This window comes from Zea mays, chromosome 3, assembly GCF_902167145.1.
Source record: "Zea mays cultivar B73 chromosome 3, Zm-B73-REFERENCE-NAM-5.0, whole genome shotgun sequence".
In the NCBI taxonomy this organism is placed as follows: Eukaryota; Viridiplantae; Streptophyta; class Magnoliopsida; order Poales; family Poaceae; genus Zea; species Zea mays.
In genome coordinates this window covers 54,888,981-54,911,412 of record NC_050098.1, presented here as the reverse complement: position 1 = coordinate 54,911,412, position 22,432 = coordinate 54,888,981, and the positions used below count along the sequence as shown (strand labels likewise).

General features: G+C 43.4%; 1 pseudogene; it reads left to right on the top strand.

Annotated features, from left to right (window-relative positions):
- Positions 1-1,311: 1,311 nt before the first annotated feature.
- Positions 1,312-16,749, top strand: LOC111591157 (protein S-acyltransferase 11-like; annotated as a pseudogene).
- The last annotated feature ends 5,683 nt before the right edge of the window (positions 16,750-22,432 follow it).

The window sequence follows — 22,432 nt, the reverse complement described above, 5'->3', positions numbered from 1 at the left end:
GTGACTGTGTCTCCCACCTGAGGTTGGCCTCAGGAGAGTGGTGACTGCATCTCCCGCCCGAGGATGCCCTTGGGCGAGTCGTGTCTGTGCTTGTAGTTGGTTTTACCTTTTTTTTGCCTCGTTTGTCATGAGGCATGTGTGGTGCAAGGAGTAAGTGCATGTGTCCTGTCATACTATGATCCACTTGGAATAACATGTTCCATAAAATCTTGGGAGTCATGTGAAACCGTTAATAGAAGGGTAGTGTATTGAAAGGATTGTGATTGTAAATAAACGACATGCGAGAATAATTATATTTAACTAATTTCTTTTTATGTCATCACTTGGTGTAGACGACCTCATCCTCACTACTTGATCTTGACATGGAGGTGTCATCGTTGGAGATTATGATCTTATTTTTGGGCTTCCTTGACCCTTATTGTGGGTCTTATTTGAACCCGAGTGGACGAATTCTTTTTCCTTCTCCTTGTCCTCTGGCAGGACCATCTTGTTTTTCTTGGATTGTTCCCCCAACATCACTTTAGGTTGTTAGACCCTAAATAAAGTGTCATGCTCTAGTATCAATTGAAAGTCCCCTAGAGGGGGGGGGGGGTGAATAGGTGAAACCTAGATTTTTAACATAAACAACAAACATTGATTCGAGATATTTAATTTTAAGTGCTAGAACAAGAGGGATTAGTCCAAGATGAGTTTGAGCGCTATACATGCAATATGTTGTTAATAAATGTAAGTATGGAATTTAACTTAGCAACAATAAATTAAGTATAAAGCAAGTATGAACTTAAAGAGGAAAGGTGTAAAATAAACTGCAAAGCAAGCATAAAGGAAAAACAGGTTGTTTACGAGAGTTCGGTTTCACAAAGAAACGTAATTCTCTGTTGAGGAGTCCACTAAGGATCGGGACATTCTCAACCCTTTTCTCACTCAAGTGATCACCAAGATCAAACTTGAGTTCCCTTTCACTTTGGTCAATGGTAACACAAAGTCTCTGCAAGGCTCTCCACAACTTGTAGGCGCTTGCCCTCTTTACACAATCTCAATGGTAGCTTAGCTCCAAGGCTCAAAGATCACAAACACATTCCATAATGTTGCTCAACATAAGCGCTCACTTGCAAATCACTCAAAGTATGGCTATTGCTACACATACTACTTGATTTGGGGCATTTGGATCACTTTCATGCTTGGAGGTGTTGCTCTAGCTTGTATGACTTGTATCTTAACTCTTGGACATCATACCAACTAGTTGGGATCGTATTTATAGGCCCCCAACACCAACCATATAGCCATTTGAATTCCATATAGACCACCAACATGGATCATCATTGCCCATTTGGTATGATAGTTGCATTCTACTGCATTATTAGTTTGCTGATTGTTAGTCAACTTATTGTTTCATATCTTGACAACTGTGTGGGAGCATCAAACTATCAAGTGTTGTCAATTTTCTTAATTTTGTGACCATTAGTTTTTCTTATGCTACTAGGATGATCATATATGCGAGTTATCAGATGTAGATATAGCCATCTATTGATTTTCCAAACCTAGCATCATCTCGTCATATCTGTTTTAGGTTTTGTCTTCTTGTAAGCAAGGGGTCTAGTTCTGGTATATCTAGCATTTGCTAGTTTGTTAGTCAATGTTGTTATATGTGTATTACTGTGCCAGCAACTGAGTTATATCTATGATGGAAACACATATCTCAACCATCTAAGTTCACCAAATGCCTTATGGGGAGAGGGTTTGCAGAACATTGTTAGATTTTTTGGGTGTCCGTATCCAATTTTCAATGTTCTGTTGTAATATTCGAACACTAGCAAGTTGCAGGATAATTTAGGGTTAAAACTTCTTTTGAGGTATAGATCAATAGAGTTAAATCCTTTATTTTTCAAGTCCTTTCTTAGTCATGAGCTAACAAATAATTTCATTTATAGTTTGCCAACAACCTATTTGCCTCCAGAGATAGCACAGAACTCGAACGATTATCTTTCAACATAGTCTCATTTGTGTGGACTTTGTAGTTTCATTTGTGCATGAGACTTGTAGTATCAATTTGGTATTGTACTGTATAGATGTAGTAAAACAGTGAGGACATATTTTATGACTAGTAATTGGTACAATTCTGTTCTATGAATATGGACTTGGATTCAGGGACGACGGCAGGGGGGCACAGGTGGGCAATGTCCCCCCTAATGCTCCTATAATTCTATAGGACTGTCAGTTATTTAGCTAATTCTTATGTAAACGATGCAAAAATGCTTCTAACAGTCCCCTAATACAATTAATCCCCCTAATATCAGATCTTAGCTTCGCCCCTGCTTGGATTTGTGATATATTGTTGAAGTTTTGTGATACAATGTGAGTATTTTGTGATATATATTGTATCGTGAGAGATTTATTATTCTTGTGATATATATTGTATTGTGAAAAATAGAAAATAACAATTTTGTGTGTAGGTAATAGTCTTATTTACGTCCGTCATAATAAAACCATTGTATATAAGCCTAACGTCGGCTAATAAAACCATTGTAAATAAGTCAATCTTATTTACATCGACTACTAAAATCGTGGTAAATCAGATTGAATTATTCACAACGGCTTTATAGGCCGGCATAAATAAGACAGACTTATTTACAACAGTTTTGTTAGCCGACGATGGTTTTATTCTGGCCGACGTAGATTACTTATTTACGACGACCGGTAGACAAAAATAAGCATATTTACGAGACTTTATTAGTGAAGGTTTGAAATATACGTAAATAGGTAAAACTCTAAGGTAAATAATTATTTACAATGGTTTAATCTTATTTACAATGGTTTTTACTCTATACTAGCATATTGGTCGTGCTAACGCTACAATCCCGTGGAAGGGAAGGGTCGACGACGACGTTGACAACACGAGGGGAGATGTTCATGGTGGCGGTAGAGCGAGTGTGGGGAGGGTAGCAGGGAGGGGTAGGGGGAGGGTGGGGACGGTGGGGTTGTGGGGGGAGGAGAAAAGATGAGATACAAGGAATGATCCAAATAATATTGTCCATTAGATTTGAGTAAGGGAGAAAGGATTATCAAGCGACGTGAACCGTTTGTTTTGATGGTGTGTTAAGTCTGGGTGCAATTTATTTAGTGAATTTAGTGGAGGTTATGGGTGTGAGGATGATTTGGTTGAGTGGATTTTTAAAGTTTAAACTGGTGGATGTGCCCAGACGTTGCTACGGTTTATATATCACATAGATAGATCTTGTTTCAATGGGATATTAGAAAGCATGTAAAATCTTTGCTTGGTTGGCCATACAAAACAGAGTATGAATTGTAACTCAAGTTGTTGATGATCCTAAAATTTGACGCCGCTGTTTTCCTAGCACTACAGTAAAAGAGCAAAAGTCCGACGGCCACTTTATGTCCGACGACCCCCTAGGATACCGTCGGACATAAGGTTATGTCCGACGGCCACGGGCCGCCGTCGGAAGTAATGAGGGTTATCGGGCCACCCGATCAGAGGGTTATCGGGCCTTGTGCAGATAGTGGGCTTCCCCTGAGTTTTGTGCCATTTCCGAAAGGAACAGGGGAAACCGTGGGACTGAGTCGTTCCATAACTACGGCGGCGATGGACATGTGCGCTTGGCTAAGCGAATGGTATGTCACAGTATGTTGTAACTTCGAATTACATAGAAATGTGTCATTCTAACTTGTATGTACAGGAAGTCAAATCCGGCCGTACGCCCACGGATGTGGAGGTGTATATGCAAGGGCATAGGGGTTCTGATCCTCAGAATCCTGATGTTTTATACACTCAGACGGCCACCAACCGTCTAGTGAGTTTTTGGTACTCTATTATGTGTTTGTCCATCAATTTGGTGATGCACTTATATTTTATATTTTTTTGCCTCCAGGCTTCGTATGTGCAGGAGATGGTTCAACGCCTGGACAGGAGTACGATTGGAGGAGCCAGCCAATCGACTCTTAGGCAGCATATGCTAGCGCAGGAGGACAAGCCCATGGACGGTGGAATTATTTGATTTCGATTTCAAAATTATCCTCATATGCTTGCGATTCAACTGATTCCATGATTTACTATACTAAGTGAATGGTTCACTCTTGTAGGTTGGGTATTTTTGATTCTACGATTGATTCTAGGGAGCTGAGACGCCGTGGAGGACAGTCCACATCCTCGTCTTCACAGTCGTCCCATTCACGATCTTTTGCCCAAGAGATAGAGCTTGCAGTGTTGCGTCAACAGGCAGAGTATCATCAATCAATTTTGAGGGAACAATTGGAGTATCAGAGACAACAAGCTGAGTACCAGAGACAACAAGCTGAGTACCAGAAGAAGAAGGACGAGTATTATGCAAACCTCCAGGCCCATAATCAAGCTCTTCTCTCGGTATGTTGAAGTAACATTTTGTACCTTATTTTGCAAAACACATGATGTGTATCTTATTTTCTCAAAAATGGCTTGTATATAATTTTTAGCAACTGGCACAACAAGCTGGCGTCCCGATGCCAACATATGGGATGCCGCCTCCGGACTTTGCACTGCCGATGCCAATGCTGTCGCCTCCACCTCCGCCTTCGTCACAGTTCCCTATGGTATGTACACATATGCGTGTGTGACATGTTCATAGATGTCTTATGTGTTTAAATGAAAAACTGAGTGTTTACTATTTCATGTGCGTGTGTTATAGGGATTTCAGACACCACCTGCTTCAGTTGCCGCACCTGGAGATGGGTCTGGTCAAGACGACGCATCACATTCTTGGGTGAACAACCTTTTCAACACGCAGAGTCCAGCCGGAGGAAGTAGCTATAACTTGAACCAACCAGACGATGGATATGAGTGATAGTTCATCAAATGTGTTTAATTTGGAACTATTACTGTTCATGTCAAAGACTATCCGTCGAACAATGTCAGTTTTTATTTTGGAACTATATGTTGATGTAAAAGACTTGTTGCAACTATTTGGAACTATATGTCGTGATGTTAAATTTGTGAATGTAAATACTTATGTGAATATATTTATGATTGTGAATATGTGGTTGTATATGAACTCTGTGTATATGTGCATGCATTCTGTTTTTTTTGTAAATGTCAGAATTTTTAAAAAACAGAATTTTGTGTAATTTCTAAAATTTGTTATGTCCGATGGCCTGGCGTCAGCCGTCGGACATAAGGGCATGTTATGTCCGACGGCTGACGCCAGGCCGTCGGACATAAGAGATGTGGGTCCCACCTGCGACCGATAAAACAGTTGACATGTATTATCTCCGACGGGTGGTTGCGGCCGTCGGAGATAGCTTATGTCCGACGGCTGCCGTCGGACATTATGCTATTTCCGACCCCTTATGTCCGACGGCCATATATCGTCGGAGATAAATAAATACCGTCGGACATAAGCTACCTCCGACGGTTTACTGCTTATGTCTGACGGCTTTGGCCGTCGGAAGTTCTGTCGTTTACTGTAGTGTAGGACTGTCCCGTGGAATCTCGAACGGTGGTGTGCGCATGTAACCTGTAATTATTTGTATCTGCATTCTTCTCGAATGCAAAGCATATTAATATTTCCTTCTATCAGGAATTTAGTTTATGAAAAGCAAAATAGAAACAATTTCGAGAAACATTCAGTTAAAAAGGTTATTTGGGTGCAAGTTCTCACCTACCATAAACAAAGCACATTTGCTTGACAAATGTTTATTTGTCATTGGCCTTCTGCTAAGAAAGGATGATAAATTCAAATGATTATATTGGAATGCAAAAACAGAACTTGTTATTTTGAATGTAAATAAGTTAGGTATTTTTGATGAACTTTAAAGTCATTAGATACAATAGTCATTAGTTCCAATCTGAACAGTCATCCTATAAAGGCAAAAGGTAGTACACTTGCTATTCATACGTGCTTTGAATAGGAGGGAACACTGTGTGGCATGTTGTTCATTGCCGATGTAGCAAGAAGGTCGTAGTAGCACTGGAAGGGGACTAGACGCCAATCATCTCATAGAGGCAAAACGTCGAACACTTGTTATGCATAAGAGCATTGACTGCACACGCTCCTCACACAGGCATGGACTCTGTGACGGAACCTCCCAAGTCATTAGGCCCACCTACAGTTGTCCTTGTCCCACAGACCTTGGAAAACCCTGTAGATGCACATAATCACTCGACAAGTTCGGTATCTGTATCACTTTCCTCGCCCAAGAGCGTTTCACCCGTCACGCAGATATTACAACACATCAGAGGAACGAATAAGCGGAAGCGAATTACAATAACTTAATTTACAATTATCAAAATATAGAGGGAGTGTTGTAGTTATTACAAACCATGGTATATGAGTGCATAAGTATTATTTTTACAAACTTGGGAGGCAAAAACCCCTCCCGCATAAAAGTATATTGTTTTTCAAAAGGGAGGCCAACATCCTCCCGCAACCACTTCACTGTTGAGGTTCGTCCTTGGGCACCACCTTAGTGCAAAAATAGCAAAAGTCTACTGTTTCCTCACCTACAACAACATGAGTTCGAAAACCCTGAGTATGAAGTGTACTTTTGCAAGTCTTACCCGTCAAAATAAAAGACTCTCAAGGATATGCTGGCTTAAGGTAGTCAAGGTAAGGCTTAATCAAGAATCAAGATTCTGTTTGGAAAAATGCTTACTAATAGTGGATCCTTAAAATCCAGTTTTATTAACAAGTTAAGTCATTACCTATCACTAGAGTTCTTTCTACCCTAGTTCAAGCACTTGGCCTATACTAGTCATCCTTTTATCAATCCTTTTTGTTCACTGGAATGCTACGTGTAAGTCAGTGACCAAGTCTTCATGTCCAAGAAGTAACGGCGATCCGAATCGATTAATACCCAGCTGGGGATCTCCAATCACACGACATATGTAGCACTTAACCCTTGCATATGTCAACTCGCCACCGGGTTTCTTAAGACCAGACCGGGTTCACGCCAACCGAGAGCACAGATACACCACCGTCCAGCCTCTTGCCATGGAGGGTACACGCTACTCTCGCCATCTCTCCACTCCCATTGTGTGTTGGCCTTTCTGGTATTAGTCTGCCCAAGACAAAGCTTACCCATGATGAGGCATGCGACCAGTTAAAAGGTCCTCAATCATCAGGCCCACATCGAGACGGTCCTTAATCGACTCAGACAAAGACACTACACCGAGACTCTCTTCTCGTGCAAGTCACCCGCCCGGTCTCAGCTTTATCATTTCAAACCCAAAGTTTGGTTCTAGCAGAGGTACATCTTTTCCGATGTTGAACCCATCATGGCCATGATGGATCCACCATCAAGTTTTATTTTTGAAAACATCCCATCCTCTGTGAAGCATCACTTTTGTTTAAAACAAAACATTTGTTTTTCTAAAGCAAGACTAAGCATATGAAAACCTTTTAATAAAACGGGTAATCAAGAAATGGTAAACAATTCCAAGGAAGGAAATGCAGCAATTGGTTTAACACCCAACTCCTATCACCTAATGCATCATTCAAGTGATAAAGAGTTTAAAATAGCAAGATGGTGGCAAATGCACCGGGGCTTGCCTTGTGTTGTAGGAGAGTCGGGCTCTGTTCCACAAATATCAAAATAAAAACAGTTCCCGGTAGGTGGATTTTTTGTTGATGGAGTAGTCTCTTCCTCTTCAACAGTTATTTCTTCCTCGTTCTCCATACATAACCATATATAACCATGAATGCTCATGTAATGCTTATGAAAGTGAAATAATAGAAAAGCTACACCAAGTTGTATCTTGAATACAACTTTCCTTCAAGGTGCACCAGGGAAACTAGGGTTTCTAGAGTCAGTACTTCATTTTCATAAGACAGATACCTAGGAAACTAGGGTTTTGGGTTTAGGAATCAAACAATGTGCAAATCAAGTCAAACTTCACTCATGGGATCTAAATACCATATTAGGCTTATCCAAAAAGTTTGGTGATTTTTGGAGTCATTATATAATTTCTAAAATTCCAAGAGACTAGGTTTTGGTATTTTTAAATACTACATAATTCCTAGTTTGGGCTAAAATTCTTGGAATCATTATTATTAATTACTAGAGTAATTTAGGAGTCCAACAAAATTGGTCCCATATTTTTATCATTTTTCTATAATTTCCTATGGATTTCCTAAGTCTGGTAGAAAAAGAAAAAGGAAAAAGGTGAATAGTACTTGGCTGAAACTAGCCCAAACCGGCCCACGCACAGGCGAAAGCGCGCCCACGCGCACTCGCAGTGTCCATTTTGCACAGAGATCCCTGGTCGTTTGAAAAAACTGTAAAGAATCCTCTTCACTGTTTCTTTGTCTCACTGACATTTGCACAAAGGTCCCTCCCCTTTCTATTTCTTCACAACCCGAGATCCCCGACTGTGGACGGCAGAGCAGCGGCTCCGGCGATCCCATACCGACCGAAAAACGCAACGACTATGCTTATCCATTGCACCACACCTAATTCTACCCCGAACGACCATTTCCCCTCACTTAATTGCAAGATTCTGGCTCACAATCACTCTGTCCATGGTGATGGCGCAAACCGAGGACAATCCGAGGTGTTCCCAGTGATCTAGCGTGATCTAGTTCAATTGGCCGGACCGCTAAGCATCTATATCACACATGGATATTAAAACGAGTGCAAGGAAGACATGAACGGACCTGTAGTGAGCTAGCCACGGTGAGCTCACTCACGGTGGAGTTTTGACTGATTTGGGGGAACTTCAAAATTGGAGCGCTCTGGTGGACGATCTGAGGCACGAGCTGGTGCATTGGGTGCGTGACTACCTAGCAGAGCTGATGGCATGCTCAATTTATAGGGCCCGAGGGCGGTGGCTCTTGAATTTGGAATGGCGCGCTGGCGGCCGGAGAGAGGGGAGAGTACTGGCGCAAGAGATGCATGGCTTTCACCGCGGCAAGGTCACCGGTGAAAGCATCTAGGCCCCTGGTTGGTTTTAGTGATTAATGACAACGTAATGTTATATGTGACTAACGTGTGTTTTGCAGAGACAAATGGTAAGTTAGTTCGCATCACAGGTAAAAGTACTACAATGTGAAAACAATCCCGAAGATAAGAACTCAAAGCGACGGCTAAAACGACGAAACAAAAGGTGAAGGACTACGGAGTCCGAGTGTCAAGGAATTATGGACACTCGTGATTTAGTTAGGTCTTTTATTCTCTTTTAGCCGTACTATAAAGAGGGGTTGTCGATGATTAGTTTGACCAAGAGAGTTCTAGTGTAGTGTTGTTGCATATTCACACTCACATATAGTGCTAGGTGACACTCTAGAACATACACTCAAGTTAGAACGAAAACCGAGTTGAAAAACAGCATAAAACAGAAAATAGGGTTTCTGGCCTTGGGGCACCGGACTGTCCGGTGCACCCTTTGCCAGGTGGGGCCAGGCTAGCCCAAGGGAAGGGTTTCCCCATGCAGAAACCCGAGAGCGCAAGGTTCCCGAGTGAAATTTTAGTGGCGCACCGGATAGCGCACCAGAGAGTGCACCGGACTCTCCGGTGTGCACCGGACAGTGACTGTTCACTGTCCGGTGTGCCATCTGCCCAACGGCTAGCAGTCAGAACTAGCCGTTGGAGTCGACCGTTGGCGCACCGGTGGTGCACCGTTGGCGCACCGGTGGCGCACCGGACTGTCCGGTGCGCCCATGCGCAGAACAATGCTGGTAACGACTAGTTGGTAGGTGAGGGCTATTTATACCCCCTGCACCCACCATATTCAATGTCTTGCTGCCCACAATAATTCCAGCACATTGGTAGAGCATTGCAAGCACCAAAAGCCTAGTGAGTAGATTAGAGAATCTTAATCCCGCATTTGTTCCTCATTAGCGCTAGCGAGAGCCACCTAGAGCACACACCACTTGCATTAGGCTTCTCTTGGTCAAGCGAAAGTCTACGACTTGTTACTCTTGGTGATCGTCATCACCTAGACGGCTTGGTGGCGTTGGGAGCTCGGTGATCACCGTGGAGATCTTGTTGGTGACCCGACTCAAGTTTGTAAGCGGTCGTTAGGGATCCACCGCGCCGGAGTGGCAAAGTTTCATCTCGTAGTGAGCACTTGGTTCTTGCAAGGACCAAGGGGGAGCGATACCGTTGTGCGGGTGCTCCAACGAGGACTAGTGGAGAGTGCCGACTCTTCGATACATCGGGAAAAATTGGAGGAGTCTTCTAAACCTTGCTTTACATTCCGCACTTAATTCAAGCATTTTACATTGTGTATTTGTTTAGCAATTATTTGAAGTATTGTCTTAGCATTGTTGCATTTCTAGTATTATTATCTTAGTGCTAGTTGTTGGGGTGAAGTTGGGCTCTTGCTTAGCTCTTGCTTAGGTTTTAATTTAGTGTTGATTTTTAGAAAAGCCCAATTCACCCCCCTCTTGGGCATCGTGATCCTTTCAATTGATATCAGAGCCTTGTTGCTCTTAGATTAGCTTAACCACTAGAGTAACGATGTCCGGTGGGGATGGACCTCCTCCCGTTTTTGATGGTGATGATTTTCCATATTGGAAAATTCGTATGAAAGAATATTTAAATGCTATAGACATTGGTGTCTACAAAGCCGCCACTCAAGGATTCCCCGAACCTAGAGATCGCCCAAATCTTGTAGGTGATGAGTTTAATTATGAGAAATGGAATGCTAAGGCCAAAAGCACCCTCTTTAGAGGCCTTTGCAAAGATGTGTTTAATAGAGTTAGAAATCATAAAAATGCTCATGATTTGTGGATGGACTTTTGTGCTCTACACGAAGGAACTAGAAGTGAGCGTGAGGAGAGATATCACATTGCTATGAGAAAGTTAAATTCTTTTGAAATGCTTGCTAATGAAAATGCCAATGCTATGTACTCACGTCTCAATATTCTTGTAGAGGAAGTGAATGGCTTGGGGCTTACACAAATTTCACAACCGGATGTTGTGAGGAAGATTCTCAGTGTCCTCCCAATTGACAAATATGGACACATTGTCACTGTACTGCATCAAATGGATCTTTCAGTTACCACACCTACACAGATATTGGGAAAGATCAATGCTCATGAGATGTACATGCACATCAATGACAAGGAAGACTCATCTTCCAAGAGAAAGGATTTGGCTCTCAAAGCAAATCAAGAAAGAAAAGGAAAAGCTAAAGTACAAATTGAGGAAGAATCCTCAAGTGATGATGATGTTGATGCTAACATTGCCTTGATGGTGAGGAAGACCACCAAGATGTTAAAGAAGCTTAACAGAGAAGGCATCAAATTTGATTCAAGAAAGAAGAAATTCTTTTCCAGCAAAAGAAAGCCCATTTCTGAGATGGATTGCTACAACTGTGGAGAGCTTGGTCATCTTGCTCATCAATGTAACAAGCCCAAGAAGAACAAGTTCAAGGGCAAGAAAGAAGATGACAGCGATGATGAGAAAAAGGAAAAGAGATTCTTCAAGAAGAAGGATGGGAAGCAAAAGAGGTTGCAGAAAAATAAAAATGGAAAAGCATATATTGTTGGTGACTGGCTCACTGACATTGAGTCATCAAGTGGATCTTCTTCAAGTGAAGAAGAGAATGATGAAAAAGTTGCCACCATCGCCGGGGACTTCTCTTCACCACCACCATCGCCATCATCGATTTCTCACCTATGCCTCATGGCTAGAGGTGAACGGAAGGTACAAAATGATATTGATATTACTGATGATAGTGATAGTGATAGTGATGGGGAATTTGCTTCACCTTCTTATGATGAACTAGCTAACTTGCTTAAAGAATATACTCAAATCATTAGGAAGTCAAAAGATAAATGTGATAAGTTGAAAAATGAAAATGAATCTTTAAATGCCAAATATGACATAGTCATGAAAGCTAGTGATGAAATGAAAGAAGAGAACAAAACTATGTCATCCACTGTAAATGAGCTCACAACCTCCCTAAAAGATGCTAAGGATAAATGTGACAAGTTAAATGAAGCTAATAGGGAGTTGAAAGATAGACTAGTGAAAATCAAGGAAGACTATACTAAGATTAAATTTGATCATGATAATCTTGTTGAAAATGAACTTTTATCTTGCAATACACATGAGGCTATTAACCCTGTTGTTAAGATTGATGTAGCAACCTCATGTGATGATTTGAGTCAAGGAGAGCAAACTAGTCTACATGATGAATTGACCGAAAAAGTTGAAGTCTTGACTTTAGACAACCAAAAATTGAAGAGATACTTGACTGATGCAACTACTAGAGGAAAGGTTGCTATTGAGAACAATGATTTCAACAATGAGTCAGCAGTGGATAATAAAAGGCTTAAAAATGAGGTCAAGAAACTTAAGAGTGAAAATGAACATCTTGCAACAAGTGTGCAAAAGTTCAACAAGGGCCAATACCTCCAAAATGAGTTGCTCATGAACACTGTCACGAAAAACAACAAGAGTGGTATTGGATACAATGCTTTTGTGCAAAAGAAAGCTACTACTCAATACAAGCCAAAGCAGACTCATAAGCCTATCAAATTCTTTGAGTGTGGAAAAGAAGGTCACTTTGCCCACAACTGCAAAGCCAAACCACCAACTCCCTTGCCTAAGCACTCAAGACCATTTGCTTTCAATGCTCATTATGTTCTAAGAAAAGTAGCAAATGGAAAGGTCAAAGTTAAATTCCTAGGTCCACCAAGCAAGAGTAGACCTAGACAAATTTGGGTTGCAAAGTCCTTGATTGAGAGAGTCACTGGTCCTATGCAATATAGGGCCCTCAAAACTCAAGCTTGATTTGTCTGTGGATGTAGGTGAACTACAAGATCGGTGGGAGCCATTGGGTTATTAACAATGGATGCACACAACATATGACTGGCAACCCACGGATGTTCACCTCACTTGATGAGAATGTTGATGGACAAGACAAAATCACATTTGGGGACAATTCAAAAGGGAAAGTTCAAGGACTTGGCAAGGTGGCAATTTCTAATGATCTATCAATTTCAAATGTTCTCTTGGTTGCACCTTTGAGCTTCAACTTATTATCAGTGGGTCAACTCTGTGATCTTGGACTTCAATGCTTATTCACTCCAACAGAGGTTATTGTATAAAAATGGATGATGAACCAATGGTGTTCAAAGGATTTAGATACAACAATCTCTACTTAGTGGATTTCACCTCTGAAGATGCAGACTTGAGAACTTGCCTCTTTACCAAAGCATCACTTGGATGGCTTTGGCATAGGAGGTTTGCACATGTTGGGATGAGCACACTCAAGAAGGTATTAAAGAAGGACATGGTTAGAGGATTGAAGGATGTTGTATTTGAAAAGGACAAGCGTTGTAGTGCATGTCAAGCTGGGAAGCAAGTTGCTAATACACATCCTACAAAAGCTTTCATGTCAACATCAAGGCCAGTGGAACTACTTCATATGGATTTATTTGGACCTACAAATTATGTAAGTGCTGGTGGCAACCTCTACTGTCTGGTGATTGTTGATGATTTCTCAAGATACACTTGGGTGTTCTTTCTCCATGACAAATCTGAAGTTGCATCTATATTCAAGAAGTTTGCCAAGAAAGCTCAAAATGAATTTGATTGCAAGATCAAGAAGATTAGAAGTGATAATGGTAAAGAATTTGACAACACCAACATTCATGAGTACTGTGATGAGATTGGGATCAAGCATGAAGTATCTGCAACGTATACACCTCAACAAAATGGAGTTGTTGAAAGGAAAAATAGGATCTTGATCACACTTGCATGAACAATGATTGATGAGTATAACACACCAGAGAGGTTTTGGGCTGAAGCTGTCAACACTGCATGTTATGCATTAAACAGGTTGTTTCCTCATCGGCTGCTTGCGAAGACTCCCTATGAACTGCTAAATGGGAAAAAGCCAGACGTCTCCTTCTTCCAGGTGTTTGGATGCAAATGCTACATCTACAAGAAACGCCAACACCTAGGGAAGTTTCAAAGACGTTGTGATATTGGTTTTCTATTGGGTTATTCATTAAAGTGCAAAGCATATCGACTATTCAATCATGCCACTGGCGTGGTAGAAGAAACATATGATGTGGAATTTGATGAGACTAATGGCTCCCAAGGAGCACTTGAAAATCTTGATGATGTAGGTGATGAGCCACTTAGGGAAGCAATGAAGAACATGCCAATTGGAGCTATCAAACCAAAAGAAGATGAAGAAGAGGTGCAAAACATTGACAGGCCTTCTTCATCAAATGTACCACCAGATGATGAAAAAGATGAGAGGCATGCATATGAAGATACATTTGTCTCTCATGAACAAGCAAGGGTACAAGCCAAAGATGTTGATGCTCTAGGATCTTCTTCCCAAGTGGTTGACAGGAGAAACTCATCACTACTTCAAGCTCATCCTCAAAACCAAATCATTGGGAGTCCTTCACAAGGGGTTATTACTCGATCACATAGACATGCTTCTTTTATTGAACATCACTCCTTTGTTTCTTGTGTTGAGGCTACATGTATAGATGAGGCGCTACAGGATCTGGACTGGGTGAACGCCATGCATGAAGAACTTAACAACTTCACCCGTAACCAAGTTTGGACCCTGGAGAAGCCCCCACAAGATGCAAGAATCATTGGAACAAAGTGGGTGTTCAGAAACAAACAAGATGATCAAGGCATGATTGTAAGAAACAAGGCAAGACTTGTTGCAAAGGAATTCTCTCAAGTTGAAGGCTTAGATTTTGGAGAGACCTTTGCACTGGTTGCTCGACTGGAAGCCATCCGTATCCTACTCGCATATGCATCATGCTACGATATAAAGCTTTATCAAATTGATGTAAAAAGTGCATTTTTAAATGGCTTCATAAATGAACTTGTATATGTTGAGCAACCACCTGGATTTGAAGACCCTAGATATCCTAACCATGCTTACAGGTTGTCCAAGGCGCTATATGGGCTAAAGCAAGCTCCAAGGGCTTGGTATGAGCGTCTTCGCGACTTCCTCATCGAAAAGGGCTTCAAGATTGGGACCGTCGACACAACTCTATTCACAAAGAAACATAACAATGATATTTTCATTTGTCAAGTATATGTTGATGACATAGTCTTTGGCTCGACAAATGACTATCATTGCAAGGAATTTGGTGAGTTGATGTCGAAGGAGTTCGAGATGTCAATGATTGGTGAGCTAACGTACTTCCTCGACTTTCAAGTCAAGCAAATGAAGGATGGTAACTTCCTCTCACAAGAGAAGTATGCCAAAGACTTGTTGAAAAGGTTCAACATGGAGAAGTGCAAACCAATCAAGACACCTATGCCAACAAATGGACATCTCGACCTAGATGAGGGAGGTAACCCGGTTAATCAAACACTCTACCGCTCTATGATTGGTAGTTTATTGTACCTTACCGCATCTAGGCCCGATATCATGTTTAGTGTCTGTATGTGTGCTAGATTTCAATCTAATCCTAAGAAAGCTCATCTTCGCGCTGCTAAAAGAATTCTTAGGTATCTCAGGCACACCCCAAGCGTTGGTCTGTGGTATCCCAAAGGAGCTACTTTTGATCTAATTGGCTATTCCGATTCGGATTATGCCGGTTGCAAAATTGATAGAAAAAGTACTTCTGGGGGTGCCATTTGCTTGGGAGATCACTAGTATCATGGACATCCAAAAAGCAAAATAGTGTTGCTTTGTCAACCGCCGAAGCGGAATACATTGCCGCGGGTGCTTGTTGCACACAAATTTTATATATGAAACAAACTCTTCTAGACTATGGCGTAGTTCTAGAAAAGGTACCTTTGTTGTGTGACAATGAGAGTGCTGTTAAAATTGCTAATAATCCTGTACAACACTCTCGCACCAAGCACATTGATATCCGTCATCACTTCCTTAGAGATCATGTTGCTAAAGGAGACATCCTTTTAGGAGTGAGGTCGGAAGATCAATTAGCGGATATTTTCACTAAGCCACTTGATAAGACCCGCTTTTGCATGTTGAGGAATGAATTAAATATACTTGATCTCAGAAATTTTATTTAAGATGTCAATGTGTTGTCAAGTTTGCATTGCATATTTAAATTTCTTGTATTGCATCTAGGGCTTGTCTAACCTAGTTGAGATAACCGCCAACAAAGCGAGTGAAAAAGCTTAACTCGGATCAAACTTGACAAGTCTTAGTTTTAAGCTTTTAACACTTAAATTCTTACTTACTATGCAATTGTTGGTTCTTGAAATATGCATGAGGTACTACACTTAGGGGGAGTATTCAAAACTCAAAACACTCATGAAAACCCCTAGTGCAAGGCCAAAATGCAAATTTCACCATTTGCCTATTTTCTCTAAAAATTATCTAGCCTATGGCAAAATATTTTGAAAATTATGAGAAAATATATGAGGGTGCCAATACCTGTCCCAACAAGTGTTATTTTGTGTGATTATAAGTTGGGATTTGGTTTGGTTGAAAACGGGATAGAAAAATTCAAAAATTTCAAAATTTCCCTCTGTTTGGGGTCACCGGACAGTCCGGTGTGCACCGGACACTGCACTGTGCAATGTCCGGTGCACCGGCAGCCGCGCGCGCAAATCTTCTTCTCCTGTGTGCTGTCCGGTGTGCACCGGACATGCACTGTAGACTGTCCGGTGCACCCATATTGCGTTTTAAAAAAACCGCCTCCAGCCCGAGACCGAGCCAGAGGCTCTCATTTCCCCACTCTCTGGCTCTCTGCCCTCCTCTAGCGATCAGTTCTCCTCTTCGGCAACCTCCTCTTCGCCGGCGGCCGTGCTCCAGTGGTGGTGCTCCTGCTGGCCTCCCTTCTCCTCTGGTGAGCAGCTCGAGATCCTTTCCATCTTCTCTGTCTGTTTTTCAGTGCAGTGAGCTTCTATTCCACTCCTTGAGTGCCAAATTCAATTTCCTATCAAATTCTGTGAATCCATGTAGTGGGCGGAATTCCTATGTGTCCCTTGAGTATCCCTGCAGGTTTCTAGCTCACTTTGGGAGGGTTTCAATCCTCAAATAGCCTTTTCACCAAAACCCTAATCCATCGCGCGCCACATGCTCGGTGAAATGCCCAAAGCAGCCAAAAATGCTCCGATTGAACACAAACTTTTTAGGCACCTTCACAACACCTTCAGTAACATATTCGCCAAATTTCACGCCAATCCGATATACCAGGTTTCAATTTCTCACATTTCCCTGTTTCGAGCAATCGTTTCCGAGCCGATTGCCCAAATTCCATTTTCTTTGCCAAAATTGAAACCGAACACACACTTCACTCATATTCACCCATATAAACCTATTCGTGAAGTATCGGCTTAATTCCACATCATTTCATGCCTCAATTCGAATTCCAAACCTCCTATGGCACTATTTCTCGTTCAAACGCCATTTTCGCGTCGTTTGACCTCTCGATCGCCATATCCCTCGTTTTCTGTGCCATAATTCTCTATGTATGTATTTATTCACATTTCATATACTTATGACTATGTGACTAATATGTGCTCACCTCTTCTGTCATTTCAGTGACCTTGCCTGCCCGTGAGTCGTCTCCTGTCCTGCCAGGATTTTCACCTCTCGTGTGAGCTTTCCAGGTAGACATCCACTCTTCTGATATTCTATCGGCTGTTATCACCTTGTGCTTAGCTTCTCTCTCTCATTTGCAGTCGTTAGGTCAGGATGCCACGCACGAAGAATGTGTCGGCGCCAGGGGGAGGAGATGACGAGGATCCTCCTCGCCCCTTCAGGCAGGTCAAGGGAAAGACCGTGTATTTAGAGCAGCAGGAAGGCCGCAAGAAGCAGCGTTTGGACAGAGCAGCCCGAGCAGCGGCAACAGCAGCAGCAGCCGCTGAGCAGGCAGAGCAAGGAGCTCAGTTGCAGATTCCTTCTGATCAGATTGCCTACCGATTTCGTCGTCACGCCTCTCGTGCCCGCTCCTCCGCTCCTACCACTCCCTCCACTGCTTCCACTCCTGCAACCACTTCGCCTGCCCCCGTCACTCCTGCGCCATCCACCACCTCAGCCATACCCACCACCTCCACTACTCCAGCTTCCACTGCTCCTTCCGCTCCCCTTTCCACTCCACCTATCCCACCTGCTCGCTTCCGGGAGCGTGATGAGACTGAGGTGCGACCACTTGCTGCAGATCCCAGGTTGTTTGATCTTCAGCGTGCTACAGCGGCATGGGTACGTCGATTCAGATATGTACCCGTGGAGTCTTGGTTACCTGCACTGAGAGACCCTGCAGCGGAAGATCCATTCAGCACCAGGATTCAGGAGTCTTTCTACAGAGCACAATTGTCAGCTCAGATTGCTCTGCGAGCGCACCGGTTATTGGATCTTCCTGCCTTCCTGCTAGCCGCCGGTGCCGACTCTGAGGTTCACCTCTCCTATTTGCCTGGACTTCTCACTCTTTTGACTACCAGCGGCAGATATGTTGAGGAATGAGTCCGAGTTTTCTATGCCACTGTATGGATCGACCCTGATCACCACTGGATGAGATTTCTGATTTGAGCGAGAGGATGCTACCATTCATGCCAGTAAGATTCGTCAGTTGTTTGGATTCAACGAGTCATCGACTCGTCTGCACAACATGTGCTATGGCACCTCTGACCCTCCTCGTCGCCCTCACGGTGGAGTTGCTCCTGGTACAGCTCACATCGCCAAAGATGTGTTACAGGGAGGCTGCCACTCATATTCAGCTTTGGCTCCTTGGTGCCCTAGTTTCTCACTCAGAGTTTGATGTCGTGGATTTTCTCATTTGTGAGATCGAGGACACCATACTGGATGGTCTCCGTGCTCGTCAACAGCTGACTTATGCTCACTATCTGTGTCACATCTTTACTCAGCTGATTCGCCCCCCACAGTTCCAGGGCACTCTTGAGGCCTCTCACCTCATCTTTGGGTTGTACCGTCTAGCTCCAGAGGATCCTGTGTCGGCACCTGCTCCAGTGATTGATACTCAGCTCGAGGATACCACTTTTCACCAGTTTGAGACTCAGGACACAACGGTCCATGATGATGATGATGATGACGACTTTGGGGTTCCACCTCCTCCTCCGCCTCCTATGCCTCCATGCACTCATGATCATGAGACTAGGAGTTCTAGTGGTGCTTCCCTTGCTGCCCCTCCTGCCATTGACCCTGCTCTTGCGGCGATCCTCCAGACTCTCACTCAGCAGCAGGCTGACTTGGCAGCGGTCCAGCAGCAAATGTCCAAGAGAATGCTCTCGATGTTTCAGACGATTAAGGACAGGTAGGATACTTTGCAACAGCAGCTTCTTCAGGACCGGGCTGAGAATAGGGCATTCATGACTCTCATGCTTCAACACACTGGTGTGCCGATTCCCCCAGTTCAGTCAGCACCGCCTCCACCTCTTTAGGCTCCTGTTGTGCCAGCTATTCAGCCATGACCCCCTCTTCCTACACTTGGTCCTTCTTCCTCTCCGCTCTGGCCGGTCACCCTGGTTTTCACGTTGCCGATAATTGGCTCCGTCAGCTCTCAGCCGCCAGTGCCACCAGCTTCTGCTATTACCACTGCCACTGTAGCGGTGTCTGTGACTCCTTCGGCTTCGGTAGCTCCTATAGCGCAGCTTTCGTCTGAGTCAGTACCAGCTCTAGCTTCTACTGCAGATCTTGGATCCGAGACTGACTCTGACCCACAGGTGGCGTTCGCTCTACTGCCACGATTGCGACCGGATGCGCCCCCGCCACCTCCTCCCTCTTTTGATGTGTAGGTTCGGGTTTCCTTTTGGTGTTTGACGCCAAAGGGGGAGAGATATGAGTCGTGAGAGCTAGGGGGAGTTAGGGAGTTAGTAGAGAGTCATTTTGATGTAATATATTTGCTTGTTACTCTCAGTACTAGCTCCACTTTTGTATGATGCTTTTGGCTCACAAACTCTATTATATACTCTCGATGCTTATGTTGACTGTGTGTGTATTATGTTTTCACCTTATATATTATCACCAGTCTTCTAGTTCTTGTTCATCGATTTGATTTCACTTTATATATGCACAAGAAACTTACGATGTGTATGCGCTCATTCATATTATTATGTTACACACTCTTTCTGTCAAAGATTACTGAGTACAACTAACCATCTTCTCTATTGACAGAAATTTCAAAACAAACTACTCTCACAAAACTTGTAGGGTTGTTATCAATCACCAAAAAGGGGGAGATTGAAAGCATCTAGGCCCCTGGTTGGTTTTAGTGATTAATGGCAACGTAATGTTATATGTGACTAACGTGTGTTTTGCAGAGACAAATGGTAAGTTAGGTCGCATCACAGGTAGAAGTACTACAATGTGAAAACAATCCCAGAGATAAGAACTCAAAGCAACGGCTAAAACGACGAAACAAAAGGTGAAGGACTACGGAGTCCGAGTGTCTAGGAGTTGTGGACACTCGTGATTTAGTTAGGTCTTTTATTCTCCTTTAGCCATACTATAAAGAGGGGTTGTTGATGAGTAGTTTGACCAAGAGAGTTCTAGTGTAGTGTTGTTGCATATTCACACTTACATATAGTGCTAGGTGACACTCTAGAATATACACTCAAGTTCAAACAGCATAAAACAGAAAATAGGGTTTCTGGCCTTGGGGCACCGGACTGTCCGGTGTGCACCGGACTGTCCGGTGCACCCTCTGCCAGGTGGGGCCAGGCTGGCCCAAGGGAACGGTTTCCCCATGCAGAAACCCGAGAGCGCAAGGTTCCCGAGTGAAATTTTAGTGGCGCACCGGACAGTGCACCGGACAATGACTGTTCACTGTCCGGTGTGCCATCTGCCCAACGACTAGCTACCAGAACTAGCCATTGGAGTCGACCGTTGGCGCACCGGTGGCGCACCGGACTGTCCGGTGCGCCCATGTGCAGAACAATGCTGGTAACAGCTAGTTGGTGGGTGAGGGCTATTTATACCCCCTCCACCCACCATATTCAATGTCTTGCTGCCCACATTAATTTCAGCACATTGGTAGAGCATTGCAAGCACCAAAATCCTAGTGAGGAGATTAGAGAATATTAATCCCGCATTTGTTCCTCATTAGCGCTAGCGAGAGCCACCTAGAGCACACACCACTTGCATTAGGCTTCTCTTGGTCAAGCGAAAGTCTACGACTTGTTACTCTTGGTGATCGTCATCACCTAGACGGCTTGGTGGCGTTGGGAGCTCGGTGATCACCATGGAGATCTTGTTGGTGACCTGACTCAAGTTTGTAAGCGGTCGTGAGGGATCCACCGCGCCGGAGTGGCAAAGGATCATCTTGTAGTGAGCACTTGGTTCTTGCGAGGACCAAGGGGGAGCGATACCCTTGCGTGGGTGCTCCAACGAGGACTAGTGGAGAGTGCCGACTCTTCGATACCTCGGGAAAAATTGGAGGAGTCTTCTAAACCTTGCTTTACATTCCACACTTAATTCAAGCATTTTACATTGTGTATTTGTTTAGCAAGTATTTGAAGTATTGTCTTAGCATTGTTGCATTTCTAGTATTATTATCTTAGTGCTAGTTGTTGGGGTGAAGTTGGGCTATTGCTTAGCTCTTGCTTAGGTTTTAATTTAGTGTTGATTTTTAGAAAAGCCCAATTCACCCCCCTCTTGGGCATCGTGATCCTTTCAACCGGCGATGAACAAACACGCCAAGGCGAGTTACTGCGATGTGGTAGAGCACCTAGGCACGTGGCAACCGATCGACAGGCGGCCAACTCCGGTGAGCTTATCTGAACCAGCCATGAGTCAAGCGGACACGGCGGCCGGGGCGGAACAATGTCTAAAGCTCATCCACGGTGAAGATCTTTTCATCCCGAGGCGTTATCCGGGCACCAGTGGACACGAATCACATCACCGGCGTGAATCCAGGCGCGGGGGTCGCCGGCGGCAAGGGGAGCAGAACCTGTGATCTTATTCAGTCACTGTACAATCAGAACACCATTCAGTCTGTCTGACAGGGCCATTTGTAGGGCATTAATCTCCGATTTTTGTGTGGCAACTTGTTAATCTCTTTGTAACAAAGTTCTTGGCCTACAATCCAGCTCTAATCTTGCTATAGCAATCACCCTCAAATACTCAATGGATCATTCTCAAAAGAGCTCCCAAAGTTCATCCCAAGTCACTGTCCGTAAAATTTCAGATTCTGAGTTGACTGACAGCTAGACTTTAGGTCTATTTATCTCCTAATTTTATATGACACCAAGGTTTAATCACTTAAACAAAGTTATGCTCCTATAATAGCTCTATAATCTTGATGTATTTACCTACGGAAAATTCTTTATGAATTGAGAGATATAGGGTTCCAAAGTTGACCCTATGCACTGAATTTCAGACTTAGGCATATATGGTTTCATGGGGTACTTTTTTCAAATATGTCCTGTCGGAGAGTAAATCTTCGGCCGGGTGGCGGAGTGCACCCACCCTAAATCCTGAGATGAGGAGGGGCTTAGGCGTTTTGCTTGATTGTTGGAATGAACGGGAAGAACTCAAGAACACACAAGGATTTAGAGTGGTTCGGGCCGCCGGAGC